This window comes from Rhineura floridana, chromosome 7 (assembly GCF_030035675.1).
Source record: "Rhineura floridana isolate rRhiFlo1 chromosome 7, rRhiFlo1.hap2, whole genome shotgun sequence".
Lineage (NCBI taxonomy): Eukaryota > Metazoa > Chordata > Lepidosauria > Squamata > Rhineuridae > Rhineura > Rhineura floridana.
Genome location: NC_084486.1, coordinates 77,078,704 through 77,087,143, shown reverse-complemented (window position 1 = coordinate 77,087,143; position 8,440 = coordinate 77,078,704). Strand labels below are relative to the sequence as shown.

Here is an 8,440-nt window from a genome sequence, read left to right as displayed (position 1 = left end):
GTAAGCTGTGCTGAGCTCTGTTTTTAACAGCAGAAGGGCAGGATATAAATCCTCTTAATCAATCAATAAATATCCCATAGTGTTGGAAACTAGAGTCTAGGCATTTAAAGATGAAAATGTTGCTTTTTAACAAAAGATTTCTCACATCTTTCCCCAGTTTTGGTGGTAATTCCTAGGCACAAAAACAAAACAACTGGACAATCCAAATATTAATATGCAAATAATTTGTATAATATGCAAATAATATACAAATTAGCATACCCAGATTTGTGGAACTGGAATATGGCAACCCTAACACCCAATTATTTGTCTTTTTTGCTGTCCATGGTATCTGCAAAGCTCTCCTCTAACATTCTGTAGCACTCTGTAAAAATACTTTTTTTGTTTTCCTCACATTCCCTGGCAATATACTTTCAATGCTTGGATTACAGGCAGGCAGAACGGGCATGACTCCTTCCCTTAACTTTTGCATTTCCCCTACTGTTTGAGAGGGCTCCAGGGAGGACATATTTGTCTAAAATTAGGGGGAGGTCGGGAGTGTGGCTTGTGGAATTCATAAAGGGCCAGCCCTGCATAATTGGATTTGATTTAAACATGGTTCTTCTCTGCTTTTTATCCTGAATTAAGAAAACCCATTGATGCACGGAACTAGCACCAGGGAGGTTCCAAGGTATTTTCGTATCATGTATGAAACACCCTGTGTCTAAACCTATTAAAAAGTCACCAGTGAATGTGGCTACTAAATGTTGTGGCAATGAATCCCATACATTAATGACCCGTTAAAATGGGTACAGGCAGGCGAAATCTGACTGGAATTCAATCCACTTCAGAGTTTTATTTTGTAATTATTTTCGACATTATCCTACACCCGTCTTTTGGGTCGGGCCGGGCTTCTAAATAAACAAATTCCCAGTCAGACTGCTTGATCTAATTTGTGTGCTCTTGAATATATGCGCATTCTTTGTATTCTTTGTCCAGGGTCTCCCATGAACCGGAGGGGGGGGGCATATGATCTTGCGAATGGCAGCAGCGACGTTTGCACCCTTTTCTGATGCCTTTTCTATGCATATGAGGGGAGGCGATGGCCCTGTTTTACTTTCATTGTGCCTCTTCAGCTTATACTTACCCGAAATAATAACTTCATTTGTTGCACTGAGTCCTATGCCTCTAATGAAAATGTTTTTTATATACACAAAAGCATCTCCACCCTCCGCGTGTTTGTCTGCCATCAGGTCTTCAGTCGTGCCCGTCCGTTGCCAATAGCAACAAAGACTTTTCCGCCCCTGGTTAATATGGCGGCGCCCGGGCGCTGAAGCCGGCGCGCCGCTCCACCTGCCGCTTTTCTCTCTCTATGGTTACCGTGGAGGTCTGTGGGCGGGGAGTCCCGTGACGGGCCGCTTGGTGCGCGGTGACGGCGGCAGACAGGCGAGGCGGACGGTGATAGCGGCTGAAAGGGATGGCGGAACCTTTGCGGTAAGGAGGGCTCGGAAGAGGCCCGAGAACATGGGCGTGCGTCGAAGGGGGCAGATATCGGGCTACAGTTGGAATGTGGAGGGAGGGAAGTGGTGGAGAATATCTTCTGGGGGATAAGGCAGCTGGAAGGAGGAAGGCAGGAGGACTTGGGGGCAGGCGGCTCAAGAGGGGATTCGGAGCTTGGTCATGGAGGGAGGCGAGTGGGGGTCAGCAGAACCTTGGGGGGGAGGTTGGGCGGGAGGCGAGGAATGTGGGAGGCAGGCAAGGCTGGGGCCGTGTGTGTGTGTTGGCAGCTGGGATAGGGTAGGGAGACATAGAGCGGGCAGTGCCGGCGAAGAAGGCTCGGGGACGAGCCGTTATTGGGTCCTGCGACGTCTGCAAAGGTGGGCCTGGAGGGGAGGGAGAAAATGGGACTGGAGAATGGGGGGCTGGCTGTCGGACACGACCCCCCCTCCAAGGGAAAAAGAGTGGTAGTGGGGTGGACTGCACGGGGGTAAGGGCAGCTCAAGGGGAGACTCCGAAGGGAAGGCGTGCGTGGAGAGAGGGGGCGATGGGTGGCCAGGGGAGGAGCGCGGAGGGCCGTGGCAAGTGAAAGGCCCTCCTGCTTGCTTCTGGAGCAGGATCTGCACCTGTGCAACGGAGCCCTAGTGGAGTGAGGGGGCCCAAGCCCGTGGGCGATGGTGGGGCGGCTGTGCCCCAGGGAGAAAGCCGAGGCTGCAAGGGGAAACCCATAGGCTCGACCTCGGCCAGTGGGTGGAGTATGCAGGGAAAAGGAGTGGGGAGGTGGCGGCGGAGAAAAGACGAGCCTGTGCGCTTGTGCGATGTTGCTTGGCTTTACTGGCGGCTGCAAGGCTGTAGGTGGGGAAGCCTGTGATCCAGGCTTGTCTGGGGCTGCTGTTGCTGACAGGAGGCAGGGGTTGGGCCTAAGAGGCCACAAGACAGAAGGAGAAACAGCAGCAACAGCATAAGAGATGGTAGCGAGAAGAAGCAGGAAGCCTCAAACACAAAGCAGCTGAGCCCTTTTCCAGCAGGTATATAGCTTGCCTCCTAAGATGGGTGAGATTTGGATTATCTGCAATGAGATAAAATGTCTGGTTTCAGAAAAGGTATATATACTGCATGGGAGTGATGCCAGTTTCAGAAATTGAGAATTCCAGCTTGTCTTTCATTAAACATGAGGATCAAGAAAAAGTTATTTCAGGGGATTTGAATGATGGTTGTCACGACTAATTTTTGTGCCTATAATTCCATTTTTAACATGGGATGTTGGGTCTGAAAAGCCCTCCTTTTTTTCAAAAGGATGTGTAATTCTTTTGTTATGTTATTGTAGTTATATTTCAATTCTGTTGGTGCTGTAAAAGATCTTATGGTTTTTAATCAGCTAGCTATCAAAATTTAAAAGATTTGATAGTAGTGATTACATTTGATAAACACCAAAGCAGTTTGAAATCTGTTTTCATTTATTATTTTGAATTTTATATATATGTTTCATACAGCATGATATTTCAGCATTGTATATTTTATTTTACTTGGCACCCTTTATAAAGATTTTAAAATATTCTTTTTAAAGGAGAACTGACTCAATATTTTAATGCAAATTTTAAAAGATATTTTGAGATGGTGGGTAAAATCAGTCATTTTTACTAACTGCGTATGTGTATGAACAAATATACTTTCACAGACAAGTAGTAATTATGGCTGTGTTTTAATTGTATATTGTAGCCTGTCTTTTGGAACCATACAATTGCTGAAATATAATCTAAAAGAGCATTTTCCACAATTGATGCAGATTCTTAGTCATTTTCAACAAGTTTTATTTTTTAAAAAAGATTGCCGCTTGTATTTTTCCTCCCCCCCCCTTTTTAAATTTAAGATAAGGGCTGCAGTCCTCACCTAGGGGTAAGTTGCATTGAAGCTAGTGGACTTACTTTTGAGTAGATGTTATAGGATAGCTCTGTAAGGCACGTTGGTCATATTAAAAGTTACCCAATATATGCTTTCTTAATTTAAGCGTAAATACTTTCTTGACCTCTGGAGTTTCACCCAGTTCTTATCAAGACCTTTTATTCTGTTGAGTGTCATATTGTAGATAAGCTGAATTTTCAGAATCCATTACCGCTGACATTGGTTTAAATATTTAGATTTTCTCAGTGATTTATCCTGAGCTAGCAAGCTCTTAGCAAGTAACAGACTAGATTATCTAATGACAGCTGGATTCATTTTAGTTTGAGATAAACATCATATATAAATTGCTTTTTTGAACTACTTGGTTTCTGTAGATGTGGCAAGTGAAATGAACAGCCCATGGTCATTTACATATGATTTAGGAAAGCAGCAGCATTTCAGGGGGAAAAAACTACTCTGTACTTGGAACTCTGTTTGCAGTATATTAAAAATACAGAAGCATGGTCAGAGTTACAGGTACGTCTGCAGGCTCCTAGTAGTTTATAGATGTAGAAAGTGATTTCCTTATCTGCTATGGATAATGGTAGAACTAGAAGTAAGGTTTGTAAACAGTGCTCTCACTGTGTGTAGAGCTGCTGCTAGTTAGTTTTTACTTGGTTTGCAAATGAGAGGGGAGCAGGCATTCTCATATATTACTTTGACAGTTTCAGCATACTAATAAGATGGTCAAATTTTCATCACACGTGTATAATTTTGACACATCTTGCGGTATACTAATTTATGTGTGTTTTGTGTGTGTACTTCCTGCAGTTTCATTTCATGATTCTCATCCATGATTCTCCAGAGATCATCCATGGCAAAAGTTAGATTTTGACAGTTATTAATTCTGTGACGGAATAACTTTAATATGTGTGATGGTATTTATTTTTTAAAAAACCATTAATATCCTGCCCTTCTAGTATAAAAAATACCACTTAGGGCAGCTTACAGCATGTTACAATTCTACAAAACAATAACAAACAGAGATAGGACCAGCAGCCAAAAATTCATATACGTTGTATCGTGTTTCAGTTTTAAGAAATATGCCCAAGGACTGATATGGATAAACATTCTAGATTGGATCAGAATTAGTAAGGGCTGTTGGAAAACAGTGTCACAATAGGAAAATCTTGCAAGAAGAACTTGAAATAATTTTGGATTACTGTAAACATATTATGTTTAAACTTTGAAGTAGATCAAAGTTAGTTCAGGCAGCTCATTTATCATTTGCTGGTTTTGCCCAACTTGCTTGTGCTAATGTTGATCCGATAATTCTTTTCATATAGATGAAAAGGGATGGCAAGTTGAGATTTTCATTTCCCCCCACTATATCTCTGAGGGCTCACTCAACTGTTAATTAGTTTCTCCTCCTCCATCAGAACTTGCTGCTGCTACTTTCTTCTCTATTGATTGGGGTAGGACCAGTCAAGCTTGTACAAGGACTTGCTCAGTTCTTCATCTCTGTAAAATGCCTTTTTGCAGTTTTTATTTTGACATTAGATGCCATGCTATGGTTTTAGAACCAATATGCTGATTTCCTACTGTATATAAACTTGCTAGCAGCGAGTTGTCCAAAGAGCTGTTGTAATGGTTATAGCCAATAAGAGGAAGATTACAAATAGTAAAAACTCTGATTTCTATTTCTGAATTCTATAATGTTGGTGAAATGTCTTTCAAAATAAACAAAAGCAGACATAGCTGTATCTTGCTTTTATGCAATATGATTTTGGTTTGCATTGTTTAATAGTGTTTTTGTATTTGATCATCTTTCCCCCCCTATTGTTTATGTGTAGGAGCACATCCTATACTTGCAGTTGGGGTCTCTCTCTCTCTCTCTCTCTCGTACTAGTTTGTTTTCCGTAATACTCTGAATGCTTAGAGCAGTTGACTGTACAATAAAAAACAAAGAGAGAAGATTCCTTAAATACCCACACCTTGGGTGTATGTGAAGGATATATGGAGCAACCTTTGCCACCCTGCTTCCTCCAGATGTTTTGGACCACAACTTCAATCAGCCCCAGCCAATATAGCCATGTTGATTGGGGCTGATGGTAGTTGTAGTGCAAACCATCTGGAGGGCATCAAGTTGGAGAAGGATGACGTGGGAAGAGTCATAGCTCAGTGGTAGAGCACCTGCTTTGCATGCAAAAGGTCCCATGTTCAGTTCCCAGCATCTCCCAGTAGGGCTGGGAGAGACTCTCTGCCTGAAACCCTGAAGAGCCACTGCTAGTCAGTGTAGACAGTGCTGAGCTAGATGGACCAGTGGCTCTTGTTCAGTAGAAGGCTGCTTCCTATGTTCCTGTGGAGGAATAAATGGCAAACCCAACCACTTGTCTTTGTGTTAGAATTTCTGTGACGGAGAGTTATGTTTTCTGTTTTCAACGACCATTTTCGTGATATGATAAATGTCTGAGGTGATAACATTTTTTCATTAACCTGCACTGCCTAGAGCCCACTTTCCATTAGACATGCCTAAAGTACTAAATATAGCTTGAAGCAGAAATATTTTCCAGCAGCACAGATTGCAAACCCCACATTAGGCAGGAATCATCTGCACTCGGAGCTCCTGATCTGGTGTTCTTGAGTGCATCTGATTCTAGCAGGTCTTGCATTTGGCACCAAATTTGAAAGGCACTGAATGCAAACTGTGTTTGCCCAGGAACATTTGGGACTGCATTTTAAAGATCTTTATCTCACCCACATCTGATGTCATATGACATCAAATGGGTGTGGCTTTGGGAAAATAGCCTTTGATGGCCAGATAATGACCCCTGCCATGCCTAATTTGACCTGTGGACTGGAGGTTTCACATGCCTGCTATAGATTAACTTGCTTTTTTAATTCTATGTATCCTATCCATTCTTTTCAACTGTAGAAAAATCATCCTGAATGAAAGAGATCTTGTATTATTCTAAATATAGCGGTATGAATTAATTTACCTGAATGACTGCTTTATTCCCTCTGTCAGATCCCCTATGTGCTAATTTTAATTTTTTTAATGAAACTTACTTTATAAAAATATTGCTTAATAGAATAGAAAATCTCTAAGTGATTTACATAAAGTTTAAGAACATTTAATAAAATGTCAAAAAAGATAAAAAGACTATATATATCACAAATAAAACTGAGCAGTGTACAAAACAAAAAGTCCAGGAAAGCTTGAGTTAAATATAAATTTCTAAGAGTTCTTTGAAGGTCATTGTTGTCCTCACCTCATGGATTAGCTGAGGGGGGCTTTCTGGAGAATGGGTGCTGTCACTGAGAAGGCATGCTTCTGCATTGCCACCAGGTGAAAAACTGCTGATTGTAGAGCATCTTACAATGTTTAAATTTCATAAAATGTGCTTGGTAGCTCTTTTTTGTTTTTTGGGGTGGCATGCAACAGTTTGCTGGAATTTTGAGCCCAGAGTCTAGTTGTTGGTACTTGTAGGAAAGAGTAATGCTGCTCCAAACTGAAGCTTCTCAACAGGAGATTGGACTGGGATGGGAGTGGAATGCTGTTCTTGGAAGCTGATTTTTTTCAGGGTAAGAAAAAAAAACTTGGTGCTTTAGTAACAAAGAAATTTTTAAGACTCTATAAGATGGACAACCTTTTTTTCTATTGGGGCTGCATACCAGTAGCATCTGAGCCAAGGAAGGATGGAGGCACCCCTTTTCTCTCTCTGCCACCCCCTGTTCCTCCTCTTTGCCATCTGCATGAAAGGGTGAAGGCCACTGATTGCTCACTCTTGCTATACACACGTACCTGGGAGTAGTTCCTGTCAAAATCAGTGGGGCTTATGACCAAGTAGATATTACACTTCCTCTCATGAGGGGAAGAGGGGCCCAAATTGTAGGAGAGGGAACTTTTTTACTTATGTTAATGAACACATTAGTTTTCCAGGCAGTGCCTAACATAATTGCTCTTACCTTTATCATGGTCTTTATATTGGGGCCATGGTTTCTTCATCAAATCATCCTTAACTCTGAAGGGGCATGACAAATCTGGCAGAAAGCACTTCAGTGTAAGAAATATCAAACGTGTAGTAGACTGTCCACAGTCATGTAATTGTCTATGTCCATTTTGAGGAGCATGCAGATAGCCAGTTGCAGCTTCCCAGCATGTTTGTATTAAGTAGTAAAATAACACCACACTTTAACAAGGATGCAGACAAACTGGAACAGGTTTAGAGGAAGGCAAAAAGGATGATCGGGGGACTGGATACTGAAGAACTGGGCATGTTTAGCCTTGAGAAGAGAAGACTGAGGAGAGATATGATGGCACTCTTTAAGTACTTGAAAGGTTGTTGCACAGAGGAGGGCCAGGGTCTTTTCTTGATCGTCCCAGAGTGCAAGGCACGGAATAATGGACAAGTTACAGGAAGCAAGATTTCAGCTGAAAACGTTCCTGTTAGAGCAGTATGACAATGGAACCAATTACCTAGGGAGGTGGTGGGCTCTCCAAGACTGGAGGCCTTCAAGAGGCAGCTGGAGAGCCACCTGTCGGGTATGCTTTAGTTTGGATTCCTGTATTGAGCAGGGGGTTGGACTTGAAGACCTTATAGGCCCCTTTCAATGCTACTATTCAATTCTATGAAATGATCTGTGTGTAGCTTGCACATTGCGTGTGTAGCTTGTATGGTTTGAGGTAGCTAAGTGAAATTATAAAACAAACTATCAGAGTAATATTAACAATTTTCATTAAATTATGCCAGGGTCAGCAAATTTATCCTGGTAGTTAGGGTGATTATGATTTGTCAACTCCAGTTCTTACTATGGTAGAGCACACATTCTAAAACAATTGCAAGTATTCTGTAACCCTTTGTCTAATTTCATGTAGATGGCAGGAAGAGGGAAAAAAGAGTGGCAGAAAGACATAGGGATGCCCTGCCTACTCTGGCCTCACCCACAGCTGGCTCCCCCCCCCCAAACCCTGGCATGCTGCCCCTGGCTACGCTGAGGTAATGCAGCTCTTGGCAGAAAAAACCCTTCCCCACCCCTGTTGCAAAGGAACAATGCCTTTTACATGATGCAAGTACATTTT

At 42.3% G+C, this 8,440-nt stretch overlaps 1 protein-coding gene across 2 annotated transcripts in view; it reads left to right on the top strand.

Moving 5' to 3' along the window:
* Window positions 1-1,330: 1,330 nt before the first annotated feature.
* The window catches only part of SHOC2 (SHOC2 leucine rich repeat scaffold protein), a 73,444-nt gene continuing 66,334 nt past the window's right edge, over window positions 1,331-8,440 (top strand). Inside the window, exon 1 of one of the 2 annotated variants that reach the window (XM_061636021.1) lies at window positions 1,331-1,473. The gene's annotated coding sequence lies outside the window, so the exon portion shown is untranslated. Of the gene's footprint in view, window positions 1,474-2,332; window positions 2,505-8,440 lie in introns of those variants that run through there. The other variant, XM_061636022.1, reaches the window with a different exon arrangement.